The sequence below is a fragment of the Ornithodoros turicata genome, chromosome 3, assembly GCF_037126465.1.
Source record: "Ornithodoros turicata isolate Travis chromosome 3, ASM3712646v1, whole genome shotgun sequence".
In the NCBI taxonomy this organism is placed as follows: Eukaryota; Metazoa; Arthropoda; class Arachnida; order Ixodida; family Argasidae; genus Ornithodoros; species Ornithodoros turicata.
In genome coordinates, this window is record NC_088203.1 from 39569724 (window position 1) to 39587966 (window position 18243).

Below are 18243 nucleotides of genomic sequence, written 5' to 3' on the forward strand. Positions count from 1 at the left end.
GGCTACTCGAAGTGAAGTGCCCATTTTCAAAAGTGGGTGTAATACCGATCGAAGCATGCAAGGACAAAAACTTCTGCTGCAGCCTCATAAATGGTGCAGTGCAACTACAACGAGACCACGCCTACTGTTACCAAGTACAAGGACAGTTGGCAGTGACCGGTGCTGAGTGGTGTGACTTTGTTGTGTGGACTAATGCAGGGCCCTGTGCACGATCACTGCACATGCAGAGAATATATTTTGGTTGTGTATTTTGGCAGACGTATCTGTTTCCTGCCCTGCGGCATTTCGTGAAGTATGCCCTTGTTCCAGAGATGCTGACACAGCGTGTAAGGCAGCTTGGCCAACTGTACATAAATGGCAGCTACCCCCACCACGAGCAGTGTAAAAATGGCTACTGTATTTGTGAGCCATGCTCAGGACTGAAAACGAAATGCAGAATGATTAAATAAATCATTTGAGGCAATGTTTGGCCTAACCAGCTGGTGCAAAATCAATGTCACCCATTGCCCTGTTTTATTTGTAGCTTTCCGACCACTGGAACTACGTATTTTGCAGGGACGTTTCAACCAGAAGAAACACAGCAACCACATAGCAAGGCATAGTAATGAAAATACAATAATTGTCCTGGAGCTCAACAATGCAAGATAAAAGCAATGACATACAGTATGAAATGCAACAGTCTAGTAAGACTGGGTACACTAACGATCACAGACCAGAGGCAGCCAGAAACTGCTCAGATTACAACAAACCTGAAATGCTTGCTCTGCAATATCAATCACTGATATTGGGAAGGGCTTGTCAAGGATGTGAAACGATTTTACCCTACGTATAGCCCTTTCGACATGCACCCTTGCTCGTGCCACACGCCGCGTTTCTGCTACATCGCTACTGTTCATCTTCGGTTCATGGGTCTGGCGAAACGGTGGTCTGTATAAGTTAACACCTGGGGGAAGTGCACAAAATATGAAGCCTTTGTCAAACATGATGCACCTCCAGGATGCCACTGCTTTCTACGATGACACTATCTGACACACAACCACCCCAGAGCTTAGATACAAATGCAATGTACTCCTCTGGTGCACATCTTACGACCACTTTATATGTGTTACGATGTTTCTAAGTGGAAAACGTCTGCCTCTGAGCATTCAGTGAAGACAGCTTTTGGATACGCACCTCAGTGCCATCAAGGAGCAACCTACTGTTTTCAAACCCGCAAAATGACTTTGGAAGGTATGGCTGCAGGTCTTGTACTGTTGGAAGGGTTGTTAACTCGCTGAGATCATGTGCAAGGAAATTTACCCAAGTGGAAAATATGCGGCTGAAGTGTCCTTCTGAAATCATGAAGATCCTTGCGAACTCCTTTCCTGACATCCCAGTCCTCAGACGAACAAGTATCCTAAAAAATTTGTGAAGAAGCTCAGTTTTTTTGCATTTCCCCCTCGACTCATTTTCCTTTCTCTTGCTCAGTCCCCAGTAAGACATATTCTTTGCACTCTTGTGTAAGTACCGATTGAGACTTGCAAAAAACCCAAAGCTTGGTAGGCCAGTATAAAACATGGCATCATCCTTGGAACCTCTTACTTTATTTACATTCAGGAGCCGTTAGCTGGCAATTTCTAGGCTCTTTTCTAGACGAGCGGTTTTCAGCTTCAAATCTTTAAGCTCCTTTTGCAGGCGTGCAATTGTCTATGCAGCGGTCTGACCCACTGCTGACTTGCGTGACAGGCATGGTTGCCCTTGAATGCAAATATGTTCATCTGATATAGAAAAAGTCATATGCTATCTTAGGTTCAGCCTAGCAGAATCTAGTTCAATGTTGACCCATGACTGAGTTTCTTACACTGTGCCAGCATGCTCGCACCAGTTACCCCGTCCACACCCTTGGAGGCTCCTTCATTCTGTGAATCATCCGAAAGAAAGCGGAGAACTACATTTATATCATGAAAACTTCATACTGTATAGCACAAAAATATTTGTGAGTAGAGTACATCCGTGTGCAGCTTGCATGACGGCAGTATCATCGCCAACTTCAAGTTGAGTGTCGTCATTGCCTGGCACCTGCATCATAGCACCATTCAAGCTTTGTGCGTCTGCAAGAAAATTCGACAAGAAAGAAATGTAATGCACTCACATTGCCAAAATTGCTCATCAGAAGCTCCTCGTTCAAAGAAGAGCTTCTAGAAGCTTTTCTTTGTTTCCTTACTACAATCACTCCCATTAGCATGAACTTTACATGGGCCAGGAACATGTGTGACCGTATTCTCCGGTTTCTGTGCTTTTCTTTATATTGTGCCATCATTATCTGCATGCACAAGAAGAGAATCTGAAGAGCAGTGCTTTTTTGCAATATACTGCCATAATCTTCATCAACAGGTGTAACTGGAACAATGGTCTATATACACGTCAGCCGCGAGGAAACTAGTGCTGCTAGTCTCAGGAACAAGACATTTCAGAGCACGGACGTCTCGGTGAATGGACAACTCCATGCACATTCTTTTTGGTGACGCAACGTGAAAAGAAAAATGACAGCAGAGACTATTTTTGACGCTACGAATTCACCACACATTGAGAATTTAGCAAGCTTTCGCTGGTGCCTTTCACTGATGCATGCCTTTATTACAGAAATACCATGTTATTCTGCTTATGTTACTGTGTTCCTCCGTGCACTTATCTAATTGAAAACGTGCTTCGAATGCAGGGGCAGACAAACGCACACCAAGTATTTTACGTGCCTGCTGTTTTCGCAGGCTATGTGTCATGTCTGCTGACACAAATCAAAAAATGTTTGTCGCGGAGAACACACTGTGTTGTGACTAGTGGGAAACATCGAATATCTGTGCCATTCCAACTATGCACATGGCTGAAACTCCTCAATAGTAAAATAATTCATACATGTGCACAAGTATAGAAACATGGTAGCACCCCTGGTAGTAGGTTATGCTGTGCTGGTAAAGGTGCAGCATGAATGTAATAATTGAGGACATTTATTGCTCGTTCATTTACTTCCAAAGTTGCAAAGCAGAACCAGTGAAAATTTCTCGTGCCTGACAAGTACAAAAGCATATAAAAATAATCCATATCAATGCTGCTTTTGCAAAATGAGGAAGGAAAAAAAAGCGAAATGCAGTGGTGCAGCCCTGTGGTCGTGTCGTGAAAATTTTGGGCTGCCAAATTATTTTTCTGCTAGCAATAGTACATAGTATATGGTGGGACGCCGAAAAGGTCATCAGTATATTCTGCCGGATGACTCCATAGCATAATCCTGCAAGGAATGGAAATTCCCTGGGTAGGTGAAAATCGGAAAGGTCTTTTTGTATGTCATATTATAGGGGGCGGTCCTACTTGGTGTACATGAGGTGCTGTTCTTCCTTCTAACATTCCCTGTACAGATAACGTGCACTGGAAGGTTTTTGATCTCCCATTAGTTCCTCTTTTCTTGGAAAACCAGTACCACACAAATGGCGACTAAAATGCGGAAAGTCCACTGATGGTTTTGTAAAAAAATGTGTTTACTCCGGCTTGATGCAACGACTTTCAAAAACAATAAATAATCATATCCTTTACAGTATATCATCAGTACACAGTCACAGATAAGTAGTTGGCTCATTCTGTACTGAGGATGCCGCCTGTACAGGTGGTGAAACGTCTACGTTGTATTTTGTAAGTTATTGTGTCAAGCCATAGTAAATGCAGTTTTTTATGGTATGTATTCTCCCAGCTGTTGGAGTATTTCCTGACGTTTTTGTTCCGCACCTTTGTACTTCCTTGACCTTGTAATAAATTCTTTCAACACAAACAACTGCAAGTTGTGTTGTCCATCCGTGTCATACCTAAACGACAGATTTTCATATTACATGTCCGTGTGTGTAGTGTTATTTTCCCCATTCATTATCATTAATTTATTTGTTGAGTAGTGTTTATCAGGTTAATCAGGAAAAATCTCCAGAAAGCGATGCTCTCTCGTTAGTGCATACATGGTCTTTCAGTACATTAGAAGTGAATCGAAATAAAGTGACACAAAAGGCAAATTATTGTTTTGTTAGATCGAGCATACACTCAAACTGTGTCACACAACACGCTGCATTTAATTTTGATAAACGTCTTTTGCTGTAATCTTTCTTTTTGCTTTGCTCGGGGGAAAGGAGGCGCACCGAATTGTCTGTGCACCGAGATGTCCGTGCTCCGAAATGTCCTAGACCTGCTAGTCTCTTCTTCATTACCTGTGTCGCATCTACGATGCTTCTGCCAGCGAGCGTAGCGCTGCAAAGCTGTGTCCGGTCGGTGTTTCTTGTACACAAAAACACTTGGTACGTAGTCTGGGTGCCCTTTGTCCTGTGACGGTAGTCCGTGCAGGTGAACAAGATGGTTCAGTTCATTATCCAATGTTTCAAATGTTGGTGAAACAACACAACAAACGATGTCTCTCACATGTTAGGAAATGCGCACTGCATATACGCGAGTGATCGCTTGGTTCCCACTGAGCGCCGTCGGGCGCCAAATGCTTCACTGCTGGAACCCAAGAAAGTCTTTGCTAGGATAGAGTTTTGCCGACAGGAATCTAAAAAAACTGACCCGCATCCGTAGGCTACACAGTTCACTGGCATGATCCACTAACCGAACAGCAGCGTGACAAAGAATAGGCAGCGTGCAGTATACGAGGCCTAGTAATGCTAGTACTTTTCCAACCAAAATGGTGTTTGGGAAGGAGTGCCAATTGGCAGATTGTTCCCGCACACCCCTCAAATCTAGAAAGTGGTACATGAAGATATTCTTCCACTTAGTATGATTTGTATCAACGCCTGGTTTATGTACAAGCAACACTGCCGCAAAACAGACACACACAAAAAAGACGTGAAGTGTCTTTCAGACTTCAAAGCAGAAATTGCGTATACACTGAGTCTTATTCACAAACCCCGCAGAAGTGGCAATGGAAAGTCGTCGAAAAGAAGCGTAGACACTCTGCACAAGGAGAAATGCAAGTGAGGGCCGGCAACAAAAGACGTGCGGCTTGATCAAAACTCCCACTGGCCAAAGTATGGCAATCAAGGAAGGTGCAAGATGCCAGGGTGTAAAGGGATAACCAAGATTGTGTGCGCCAAATGCTGTCTGAACTTCTGTTGCACGCCTACGTCAAATTTCTTGTTTTCTTTTCATACTGAGCATGCAGCACTGTAGGTGGCCAGGCCACTGTGGTTCAGGCCAGTAAAGGTGCAGTTTGATGTGTTTCCAATGTGGTCTCAGGTGACCATTGTGATTTTGAAGTCCCGTTCCAATAGCTCGAGCTGGAGGCATTCAAACTATGAAGCGATGGTTGGAAAGCCTGTACCACACTGTTAAATAAGCAAAACAACTATATGCCACATATCACAGTAACTGGGCATTTAAGAGTTAAGGGGAGTGTTGAGTTCTTCATTTAACTTTATTCATGGCCACTCTGGGGTGGTCTGGAATGACCTGGCCGACCAATTTGCTAATTTGGCAAGAGATCAACCTGTGGAAAAGCATTTGCGAAAAGTTGTATTTTTGAGCAGGCTTAGAGAATGTGGCGAAATGAATGGTCGGATCTCGACCACTGGATTAAATAGTGGATTCCCAATGACAAGTCACAAGTCAACGATGTCACTGACTAGTATAAGAAATTGTATTGCAGGTGTATTGAAAGAGTGATATTATATGGGGTGGGGGCTTGGTTTAAAGATACTGACAATAGCCACATGATAAGGAAGCTGGATTCAATGTGGAGGATACCCTCCTCAAAGTGTGCAAGGGGGGGGGATATGTTTATGTGCAAGGGATATAATATGGTCCCTAATGAGCTGTTACCAGCAATATGCAGGGTTATGCACATTAGCATTAAGGCATGGCCAGAGCAGTTATTCCATAGGGTTTGGCAGGCTGGGAGGGAAGTGATGACAGGGTGGTGAGGCCTGACCAAGTGGACTTACCCTATCCTATACGGAGTACTCACCCAAGGGACAAAATTCGTATTAACTTTGATAAGCTCGACCGGGTCTCTTACAGCAGATATAGCTAGTTTGCTGATGGAACCAAAGCCAATAATACGGTAGTGGCTGGCTTCTGTCTTATGAAAGGGGTGGGATTTAATTCAGGTGGGTAAAATGGGATTACCCCCCACGTCTGTGTATTTGAGGCAGAGCTGGCTGCCATGGACATTGGAATTAAGTTTCTAATAGAATGAAGCCTTGTGGGCCGCGTAAAAGTGTACACGGATAGCCTCCCTGTTGCACGCTGTGGCAAACCCCTCACACACCAACCGTAGGGTACAGTAACTGAAGGAACTTATAGTTCAGGCTAGTGGTCCCTCTCTCTGAAGTTTGATTTTATATATGGACACTCTGGTGGTGTCTTGGGAAACGATCTAGCTGATCGGGATGCTACCGCAGCCAGAGAGGGCCCAATTACACGGGATCCAGGTATCTCCAAGGCAACCCTAAAAGGTTGGATTAACTACGAAGCCTGGAATAGGTGGGACAGTGCCTGGAATAAATACAATCATTGGATCAAACACTGGATGAGATCAATTAGGATGGACAGTTTGCCCGAGCCCGATTGCTTTCTCACCCAGTTGTGGACAGGGCATGAGGGGTTCCCGGCATACCTGGAAAGGTTCACTATTAGAGAAATATCTACTTGTGGGTGTGGGGCAGTGTCAGCCAACGTGAGACACTACCTCCTGCATTGCTTTAGACCCTGGTGCCCCGGGCGGAGCTGGAGAGGATGCTGGGAGGGCCCATTGCTCCCTCGGCTGGGGATAGCTCAGGTACAGTAAAGTTAATGCAAGAGAGTCCTCGGCCATATTTTTAAGAGACGCGACGCACTTAGAATGTCTGGAAGTGTGGCTTCTACAGTCACCCGAAGCAGATTTAGTTGGTTTAATTCGCTCTGACCTCATCCTGATCTGTAGCCCTATTACAGATTCGCATCCAGCACAGGACAAAGGTTACCAGACAGAAAAAATCGACCCCACACAGGCTGCATGAAGCCCACAGCAGGATGCTGAGACGTCTCTTAGGAGGAGCACAGCGGGAAAAATGCACTGCACACGACCGTTATAATTATAGCAGCATAACTACATATATAACTTTTATTATAGCTGTGTGTAGCTATTTTATCACTGCTATCCATGATGCTCGTTTTGACGTTGATGTACTGGAAATGTGCACCCACTCTTATGACACGTCTCGTTCATTGCACCCCAAACCCACTGCGATATCCTCGGGTCCTGTGGGTAAGTAAATAATGCCAGAAGAATGAACATCTCACAGAGGTTTATTATCATTCCGCTGCGCAATTGCATTAATGCCTGTGCAGTGTGTGAACGTTAATGGTGCTGACCGATGAGAATTCCACAGCACTTGTGCATAGTGACACCTTTGGCACTAAACTAAGAGTACTTTTACCGTCAGTACACATTACCGCGTCCAGAAGTGGCACTGCTTCATCGGATTCATACAACGAATTCTTTTCACGGAATGATGATGTGGACATTTTCCAGACAACTGCTAAGTTTACGAGTGTATTAATGTCTATGTAACCATAAGTGTTGTTATAGCACTTTGAATCTTGGGCTTTGTTGGAGGTTTTATTACTTTTATGTATTTCTTGTGTTTGGTGCACCACCACGTTAGGCTTAGCCGCCGTTGGTGGGCACCAAAGTACAAATAAATAAATAAATAGTTGCATGGTTGAACAAGCTGTCGTGCGACAGAACTAGGTTCACCAGCTTCGGATTTTAATGCTGGGACATTCGAGATGTTTCATCCTTAGCGCCATATCTATGACACCTTCCACTGGTCTAGATGTGGAACAGCTGTTCAGCAGACAAGTCTTTGGCATTCTCGGATTGATAGTCTTGAAAGTTCTTACTAAGCTCACGAATACTGCTCCTAAAAACATTATGGGCTTGAATTATGGCGGCGTGCTCGAAAGTGTCACGAGCAGTAATGGACGGCCTTTTACTGGAGTCCAGGACTGGGACGGTGCCAGAAAGTGAGGCCCCTCGAAGCACTTGCTGACATTCGTTAATTTTCGCCAAACATTGGTGCATTTTGAAGAGCCTACGGCCTTAAGAAGGCACCTTGCAAGTTGTACACCCACATGCGGTATGTGAAAATCGAAGAAGAGTTTCGTCACACCCTTTGTTGTGTTCACCATAGACAGTAGTAGGAAAAGCAGTTTGCGTTCTTCGTCATATGCGCAGTCCTGGTCAAACACTGATCCCATCCAGAGGATGATGATGATAATGATAATTAGGGTTTATTGGCGCAAAAGCTACCAATGATCCCATCCAGAGGTCGTCCTCCTTGATGACTTGAGCTGTAACGTATTCATCGAAGGTGCATTATTGCACCTTTTGCATTTTGACTAATAAGAGAGAAGAGATTCCAGTGGAGTGAAGCTTGGACGAGATGCTTCCGGATGCCTGTGGCTGTATAACATTCATTGCGGAAAGAAGGATGTAACCTGTGTACTTGACAATTGCTCCACGGCGCGAGCTTTTGTGCTGGTATCCATCCAGGACAACATCCAGGTGATGTTCTGTGGACACGTAGCCTAGGTAGTGGACCTGTGTTGGCAATGCCCGCCCAACCATACGAATGCAGTCATGCTCTCTAGCTCTTATCTGTTCCGGTGATAAATGTCCTTGCGAGGTGAACAGCCAGCTGGAGAAGCCGACCAAGACAGTGGCAGCCTTAGCCAAAGGGACCAGGCGATGCGGGATGCCCAGGCCGCAGTGATATCGGCGCTCAGCCCTCTAGTGGCTCTACTAGAGTGCTGCTCAGACGCTTCCGGGGACGCTGAAGGAGACCTATCCCACGGCTGGATGGACAAGCGGGATGTGGCTGTCTGTACGGCTGTAGCGATCTCTCACCTCAGTCGGCTGTTCTCCGCCCTGGGCAATGAGCGGCGAGAGGTGGTGCTCACCCACATTACACCGGAGCTCCGCTCTCATATGGCAAGGGAGTCACCCCCAGAAGATGAGGGGGCAACCTAACTCTTTGGGCAGCGGTTCCTGGATCGGCAACGCACCCGAAACGAAACCTACAGGGTGTTCAGGAAGGCCCGCGAAGGGAATACACTGGAAGAATCTCTTGCAAAAAGAAGCCGCCCAGGGGCTAGCAGAAGTGTGGCCTCATCCCACACGAAACACCCCTTTTAGTGGACATCTTTCCCAGGCGGACCATAGGGAAGGAAGTTTCGGGTTCCTCGGGGTAAGTCATCTGTACTCTCCTCTCTTGCCTGCAGGCAGACTCGAAACACTGCCTTCCAGTGTGGGCGCAATTAACCAGGTTTGCATTGGTCCTTCAGACAGTATCAGGGTACCGGCTGGAATTTTCACAGTTGCCTCCTTAAAATGTACACAGCCCACACAATGTGACTCAGGGTCACAGTCCAATAAAAACAATCCATAAAAGCAATCGAGCAGCTACTATTTCTCTCCAGCTAGGAGATATTTCGCCTATCTCCCTACAAGAAATATGTTTTCTGTCGCCCTTCTTCCTGGTACCAAACAGGAAACACAGCGGATGCCGTTTTTGAACCTAAAACTTCTGAATCAATTTGTTGTTCCCGAACATTTCAAAATGGAGAGCTGGGACAGTGTGAAAGGGTTGCTTCTGAGAGGGGACTTCCTGTCCGCATAGCTCTGAAGGACGCGTATATGTCAGTTCCAATAGACATGTCTGACAACCCATGGCTGTGCTTCATGAACCAGGGGACATGCTGTCAGTGGAATGTCATCCCCTTTGGCCAAAGTTCAGCACCAAGCAAGGGTGTTGACCAAGATAATGAAACCATTCATGGCCTTCCTGCGATCTCAACGTATTCAGCCGGTATTCTTCTTGGACAACATTCTGATCATGAATCAGTCCCCTGGTCGAATTACCATTATTTATGCAGGAGGACATAAACCTGTTACATGCACGGGGCTTCGTTGTGAATCACGACAAATCCCATCTTGTACCAACTCAGAATCTGGTTTTCTTGGGTTTCAAAGTTATGACGTTACCCTTGGTTGTGTCTCTCCTCAGGGAGAAAGGACTAGCAACAAAGCTGGAGCTCAACAACCCTTGAGGCAGACAATAGGCGCGAGACAGCTGGTGAGATTTATCTGACATCTCAATGCAACATCCCTAGCAATTCCAGAAGCACCTCCGCATCTTAGCTAAGTATCTCTAATTCCTCCTACATCAGGGCCCGCTTGCATGAAATGTATTTGTGTAACACTTAACGAGTATTCCACTTAGCGTAGTGCTGGAGCTGTAAGTGGCTTGCACGAAACTTTCAGAACACTAAAGTGGCGGCGCTAGCTCCGCACAAACTAGGGCACCGGCCTAGGGTCCTAGAAGCACCCTAAACTGCCGCACTAAAGCTTAAAACTAACATGTCAGCCGCAATGAACCAAGCAGCGAGGATTCATCGTCGGCACCAACTGTATCTCGCATGGTCCTTGTCACGACAGAGAGTGTATCGGGACCCAGAGAACCCACTGGAGCACCTGGACGACGGTGAACTGCAAAGACAGTTTCGATTTACGGAAGAAGGGATATTTTTTATCACCTCTCTCGTCGCTCACGACGTCGAGCCCTCAACGCGTCCAAGTCAGTCGCTTCCGCCGTCGCTAGAGGTGCTCCACACGCTGCAGTATCTCATTACCGGAAACTTTGTAATCACGGCAGGTGACATAGTGAGTGTGCATGAGTCGACGGCATGCCGCATTCTGCACAGGGTCGTCACTGCACTTTGCAGGCGCATCAACAGCTTCGTCCAGTGAGTACACGTCTATGCTCTTCTCTGACCCTTACTTTATGTTGCGATCTACAATGACCTGTATTTATTCAGATAGCCAATGGCTGGGGATGTAAGAGTAGCGCAGCAGGACTTCTAGGAGTTGGCTGGTTTTCCTGGAGTCGTGGGATAGACGGCACGGACGTCCGCATCCAGGAACCGTCGGAACACTACGGATCCTACTTCATCCGGAAGAACTACCATTCTATCAATGTCCAACTAATTGTAGCGGCTGACTGTAGGATCCTGGATGTGGTCGCCAACTGGTCAGGAAGCACCCATGACTCCCGGATTTTGCGTGAAAGCACCATTCACAGGGAGTTTGAACGTGGGGTCCACACCGGACTTCTCCTGGGGGACAGTGGTTACCTATGCAAATGCTGGCTCATGACTCCGTTCCTCCAGCCACGAGACAGGCCGCAAGCGAACTACAACACTTCGCATTCGACAACGCGGGCTGTCGTTGAACGGCCTTTTGTAATATCCCCTGACCTTTTGTAATATTTCATTGTACAGCATGGTTGATATGCGCTCCAGGACGATTGGCCAGCTGAAGCAGCAGTTTCACTACCTTCACTTGAAACTGTGTGTTGCAACCCGGCACTGCTGCCCCTCATCACGGCTTGCTGAGTGTTGCATAACATCGCCAAGCAGTTCGTCAGCGAAGTGAGAGAGGCCCCCAGCGACTCAGACGACGATGACCCTGTGATGATGCCTCATTACAAGGGGCAGCAAGACTGATTCCTTTACAGGGACGCAATCGTACAGCAGCACTTTACATGAGTGTAAGTTAACTATTCGACACATGAGAATCATCAGAACAATGTTTATATGCAAATATATATATATGCATTATATACATATTACCCGCCAGTAATTACATTGGATTCGTCACAACATTTATGCAAGTGTGCATAATATACAACTACAGGGTGTCTAAAAACTTGGAAAACCTCATGATTACCAGGGAAATTGGATGCTAGATGGAAAAGTCATGGGATGGTTAATGAATTTGCTACAAAGCTCCGGAAGTTCTCTTTCTACCAATGAGAGCCCTCCGAAAACTGCTACTGCTCGTAGCCACGATCCACTGGAGAACACTTGATGCAGTAAAACCTCGATAACTGGACCCCTGTTAATTCGGAAATTCGGATAATTCGAACGGGGTTGCTGTGTTGGAGCACTCTTGCTGGAGTGCTCACGGCGGTGCCGAAGCAGTGCAGCACTTGGCGGCTATTTGAAAAGTTGTTTTAAAGGCTGAGATCCCCGGTACAATGCAAACCACACTCTCGCAGTTCTTTTTACAATAATAATAAATGTACGTTGATAACGGCAAGTTCACCTCGTATTTTGTTGCCCGTTCGATAATTTTCCACATGTTTTTTTCCACATTTTCTCACCGGTTTTCCATATGCTGTCGGTGTGCTGGATGGCTGCCACTTTCCTGTCTCCCCCTAAAAGTCCATGGAGTTGACTACCACAACTACAAGGGTTAGTAAGTTACACAGCAGCTTTCTTCGTCAATTTAGTGTTGTAATACCACATCTCTCTGTGTAGTGTGCACAGATAATTACTATGTAGGGCAGATAATTACGATGTTAGGGATAGATAATTACTACGTTGTAACTGTACGAGCACACATTAGAATTACAAGGATGACAAAGCATGCGTGATCAGCATGTAGTTTGTAAGACTTCGAAGTTAAAGAGGGTTGCGACAGGTCACCCCAGATTATCCCAGATAAATACAAAAGACAGTTCTTTGCACTGACGTGAACCTGCATTGAAAGTTTCACAGCGAAGAGGGTAACAGAAGCAGAGAAAATGTGCACAGCGAATACCGAAAGTCATGCGGCTCTGACATCACAGCCCTCGCCATCGCCAGTGAGGCAGCGAATGAGAAGTCATGTGCTTACGGCTCCCAGTGGAAATGGATGCAGCTCCGATTGCTGTGACGTCTGCGCTTTGCTCAGGAGTGTGTTCAAGGGCCAGTATCTCGCCAAGTATGACACGTAGAATAATAATTATCTTTTCCTCAGTATTCTGGCGTGCAGTACAGTGGGTCCATGGTGTAATGAACCACATCATGAAAGTGTCCCAACCCCTTTAAGACAGGTTTATTTCCATCCAAGACTCATTTCAAACTGACCCTTACTCGTCGTATCGAACCAATACGCATGCAATTTTATCTCTGTTCTTTTTCCATGCAGGTACAGCATCATACTCATTCCGTTAGTCGCCCACCGATATCGATTCAGGTACATAAACCTGGGCAGCCCTGGGAGGTGCCACGACGCACATGTGTGTGGGCGCTCCAGACTGTGTACTCTTGTCAATGATGACCACTTCCGTTCACTTGTGACCATCATTGAGGGAACCCCTGTTGCAAACATAATACTGTGCGACCAGGCATTTCCTCTTACAGCAAATTTGGTGAAACCATTCGCAAGTGCATCAGGTGACACACCCGAGGCAGCGTTCAACTGCAATCTCTCAAAAACAAGACGAATTGTTGAAGGCACGCTTCAGATACATAATGAAGCGCATGGAATGCAGAATTCCAACAACCAAACGTGCTATCCGTGCTGCTTGCACATTGAATAATATCTGTGAAGGCCTAAAAGACTGTATGGAGCAACAGTGGCTGCAAGAGGCACACACAGTAGACACCCAGTACGGCCAGCCATCTCACAACACAGACATATGTAGCAACACAAGTCATCAAGTGAGAAGTGCACTGACGAAGTACTTTTGAAAGCACGCTCAGCACAGGAAAGAACACTAAGGACAAACGACTGTAGTACTATGAGCTCTTGAGAGCTCGAGCAGCTTGCTTTTGCATGCATTCGGCTCAGTAAGGCTACACATAAGACACATACAAGTTGCATACCAAATATTTTTTTATTCCCTCGTTGGTCCCACTACACGAACGTTGTGTGCGAAGGCGACAGCCTCACATACCTCGCTTTCTGTAAGGATCAAACGTATGGGTTTGTCCCACTGAAAAAGGAGGACTGCATCAATCATGTGCAAAGAAGAACTGCTCAGCCATCACCAAAAAGGGTGCCTCTCTACTATAGGGTGCCTCTCAGAAACCATGCTGAAGTGGAAGACATGCAGAGGGCAGTGATGGCCACATTTTTTCATGTCACGTCTACTGACGACGAGTCCCATCACGAGCTCTCTCCACCGGGGCCCACAAGCTGGTATAAGGATGTAGGCACAGGGCTGCAGATGTCAAGGGATAGTCGCAAGCAAATCAACAAATACAAGCTGTCAAGATATGTTGCTGCTGCTCTCCTGCCTGTCTTCTCAGACAGAGCAGAGAGCTTCTATCAGAGCGCTTCTCAGACCCTCAGTTTCTTGAGAGATGCAGGGGAAAGAAGACACAAAATGCTGCTAAGAGCCTACATTTAGTGATTTGTCCACTGCTCTCCAAGGATGAGCATGCCTCACTGAGCACCAAGGCACCGCTGAGCACCGCTAAGGCAACCAAGAATATTAGGCTCTGGCTCTCGCTGAAAATATCTGAGCTCCGACGCAGTAGGGTCAAGCTGTCCGTGGTGCGTCCCCTGGTGCCCAGTCTGACGCACACCAACATGGACACGAGGTCCTCAATAAAAACAGCAAAGTCAAAACATGTAACAGGTGTTCTCTTGCTATTTGTTGCACGTTCCAGTGCAGGCTACACATATGAATAGCACAAAATACGCTATATTGAATGCAAATGGCAAGCGTGTGAAAATAGCCTGTATTCACACAGAGCATTTGGGCACCATATATATCACTATATTTCTGTTGCATATCGTACTGTCTTAACTCTGAGTGTAATATATGTCGGTGTATTCTCTCGGAAACACCACACATACCAGCTGATATGAGACACCAGAAGGGAGTGTGTCGACATGCATCAGGCACGGCAACACGCTGGTACACATCAGGTATGACAAACATGTCTGTAAACACCAGATACGCCAACACATCGGTACACATCAGGCACGGCAACACATCAGGATGCACCAGACACGGCCACACAAGAGAACACGATTTCCCGCTGTGATGTGACAGCAAAAAATACACCAGACACGGTCTGGTGGATTTTTCGATTGCGCTGTGACTGAGGCAATCTGTCGGATCAATTCTGAAAACCTCTGTGCCTACACAGAGTTCTGCTCTTCAACTGGTAGAAAACCTGGGGCATACGCGCTACGACTAGGTGCTGAGAAAGACCTCCTCCGTAAGGGTAAGCTGCAGAGGCTCTCCAGGTGAAAGGACACAAAGCAAAAAAAGTCCCAGCAGGGAAAGGACACAAAGGACTACAACCCTGCGGCTTTTTAGTGTGAGAAATGACGCATAAAGCTTCAATCTTTGTTTTCTCAAGACATGTCTTTTGGCATTTTTGGCTTGCACTGCTGATACCTCTGCAACCGCTGCATCGATTTTGGTTCTGTTTGTTTTGATAGAGTTGCAGAACATAACTGGATGCAGTGACATTTTTGTTTTTCAGATATCTAAGCACGGAATTTATGATTTTGTAAATTGCATGCATGCAAGATTTGCGTGTCCCTGACAGGTGATGAAAAACGCAAATCAAAGATAAGTACAGCATGAAATTAAAAAATCGAAAAATGTCATTGCATGTAGCATACATCTGGGTACATAGCTGAAGACGAAGCACTATGATTTGTTAGATTCTTCAGGCGCTCTGCAAAATGGAAGGAATACGAGAGATGAAAAATTCATTAAATAAACTACGAGGGAGATCACCTTGAAATTGGATTATATTCATCAGGAATATATAATGCATATCTCCACCAATTTTCATCAAGATTCTCCCTAAAATAAGGAAGTTGAAAGCCACGTCTTCCCTTAACAGCCATTATAGCTGTGGTTTTCGAAGAAGCCCTGATATGATTTCCAGGAAGCACGGAGCCGCGACAAATGCTCACAAAGCTCTGCTGCTATTTTCCCATATGTTCACGGAGAATAGAGATCTAACTCATGCTTTAAAGTGACAGTCGCATCCGTTTCGGGCAATTTCTAAGTCATAGTGTCATTTTATTCCTTGTGAACTGCTGAACACGCCATCGAAAACCCCACATGCTGTCTGCCCCACAAATGCCCACAGCTGTTATTCGATGAAATAAACGACAAGAGCAGACGCTGCCTCCAGAATCTGGACCACGACGCTTTTGATCCGCTGTCGTCTGCAAGGCATTGGGATGTCAACATGTCCGATGCGAGCGAATGTTAACTGTCGTTGCTATCCAGAGACTTCCTCGACAGACAGCAGTAATGGAGGACAATGATGTGTAGGTATTCCAAGGATCCGTTGCAACGACACTGTATACTAGATACGGAGACGAAACTGGTCGCTACGATAACACCATTCGTCAGTTACGAGCAGCTTCTGGATTCAGTGCTTGACAGACGCCCACCTCAAAAACAACAGGCCAACAGCTGCCTGTGCAGGTTTTGCAGTCAGAGGAGACGGACGTGTATTGTGCTGCCGCCCCAGACAACCACTGCGAGTTCTATACGTCCCGAGAACGTTGGATGAATGCCCAATTGGACAATTCAAGAATATGCCCCAGAAAAGCACCGTGAACGCCAAACGTGGGCTATTCCCAGCAGAGAGCGTGAGGAGGAAGGGGGCGAATGCTCAGCAGCTGGCACGTGAAGCTTCTCGAGCGTGGCGACGGATGCCTAAGCCGAAGACAAGTCAAGACATGCTTTCTCAAGAGGAGGCAATTAAAAGACGCATGTGTAAGGACTGCATGTTTGACAGGTAACACGGGCAAAAATCAAAGTGGAACTATTCTGCAAATGGTAAGCTTATGTTCCCGATTAGCCATTTCTGTTGTGTGACGTTATCATAATACATGAACGTCATATGGGTTAAGCATCTTCTTCCGGTGAACCAGAATCTGATGCCCCACATGTTGGCGTTTTCTTCATGTTCCTATCTTCGTGCTGGCGATATAGATATTTCCTCACCAGTTTGCATACGCTTTTGGTTGCTACGTGTTGAGGAAATTACTGACGAGCAAAAATTAACAGCGTAGGGCGATTTTGCCAGAAAACTAATGATGCGCACAAGTCAACGTGGTGTATATGGATTATTACAATCTGCCGGAGACAACTCGAATTATTCCAAACACTAATGTGTGCGCCCAGTTCATTCGTGAACAAATCCTTCCTTAGCTTGCTCATTTAATGCACCAATATGCTGTGAAACGCTTCGTACATTGTGCGTCCTAGTCGCTTCGGAACGCAGTGTTGCTTGCATGAAGATCTTCTCAAATCGCATTTCGAACAGTTACAGACGGAATGAGTGTAGTATGTACCACATATATTATTCCTCTTGCAGACGAACTTAGAATGCTCTCTGGAAAATTAATTTTTTGTTTTCCGGAGCTCAGAGTTGGCATAGCGCAGCATGCGAAAATAGTGTGTTTTCTTTATTATTCTCTGTTCCTATGTTTCAGGCTTGCATCCATCAATGCACAACAATTCGTCGACGATATTGTCAACCCGTGCTTTGTTGAACTGAAACCGAAATGTAAGCACATCGATCGGTGATTTTTCTACTAGCACACATAAAAATGCCAAATAATAACATGCAAAATAATTGGCCAAATAAAATAATTGGCACTTTTTTCATATTAATCGCACTTGTTATGTGTGGTTGTCGTTCATGATCAACATTGTTGTAGCCAAATAAAGGTAAATCACTATACAGGGTGTCCCAGCTAAATGCGAACAGATTTTTTTAAGATAGATACGAGTTGTGTTTAACAAGTAATGCGACTGCGCGTGCAGCGCATGGTCTGGCAACGCTGCAAACGTGCAGACACACTTCCCACTTCAGTGAACATCTATTCAGGGCCCAGTAAGAGTTTGTGCTCCCTAGCTTCACTGCATTCCCCTCGCTACGCGTTCTAGCGAAGTGTGTTTTGTTAGTGTGTCATGCAGACAAAGAAGAAGTTAAAGTGGCGCTGTGTGATCAAGTTTTGTGTGAAACTTGGCGAAACCCCGACGGACACTTACAAAAAGTTAATGCAAGCATATGGGGAGGAGGTCGTAACAAATGGCAAGTTTTCAAATAGCACAAGGCATTTTTTGAGGGTCGTGAATGTGTGGAAGATGAACGCCGATCAGGAAGAACCAGCACATCAAAAACACAAGAAAACCTGGAAATGAATGGGAAATGGGAAACCTGGGAATGGAAGAAAAACTATGGTGATGTATGGTGATGTGAGGATGATAAGCAGTGAATTGAACTTGAATGTTGCAACAGTCCGTGACATGTTAACCGAAGATTTGTGCATACTGAAAGTGCGTGCCATGATGGTACCCAAAAATCTGACACCTGAGCAAAAAGATCATTGGAAAGCTGTTTGTCTGGATCTCCTGGACCGCATTGAAACTGATG

The 18243-nt window shown here is 45.7% G+C and overlaps 1 protein-coding gene across 2 annotated transcripts in view; it reads right to left on the bottom strand.

Moving 5' to 3' along the window:
- Positions 1 to 1916: 1916 nt before the first annotated feature.
- LOC135388423 (uncharacterized) overlaps positions 1917 to 18243 on the bottom strand; it is an 84789-nt gene continuing 68462 nt past the window's right edge. For both annotated transcript variants that reach the window (XM_064617980.1, XM_064617979.1), the window contains one exon: positions 1917 to 2090. The gene's annotated coding sequence lies outside the window, so the exon portion shown is untranslated. The remainder of the gene's footprint in view (positions 2091 to 18243) is intronic.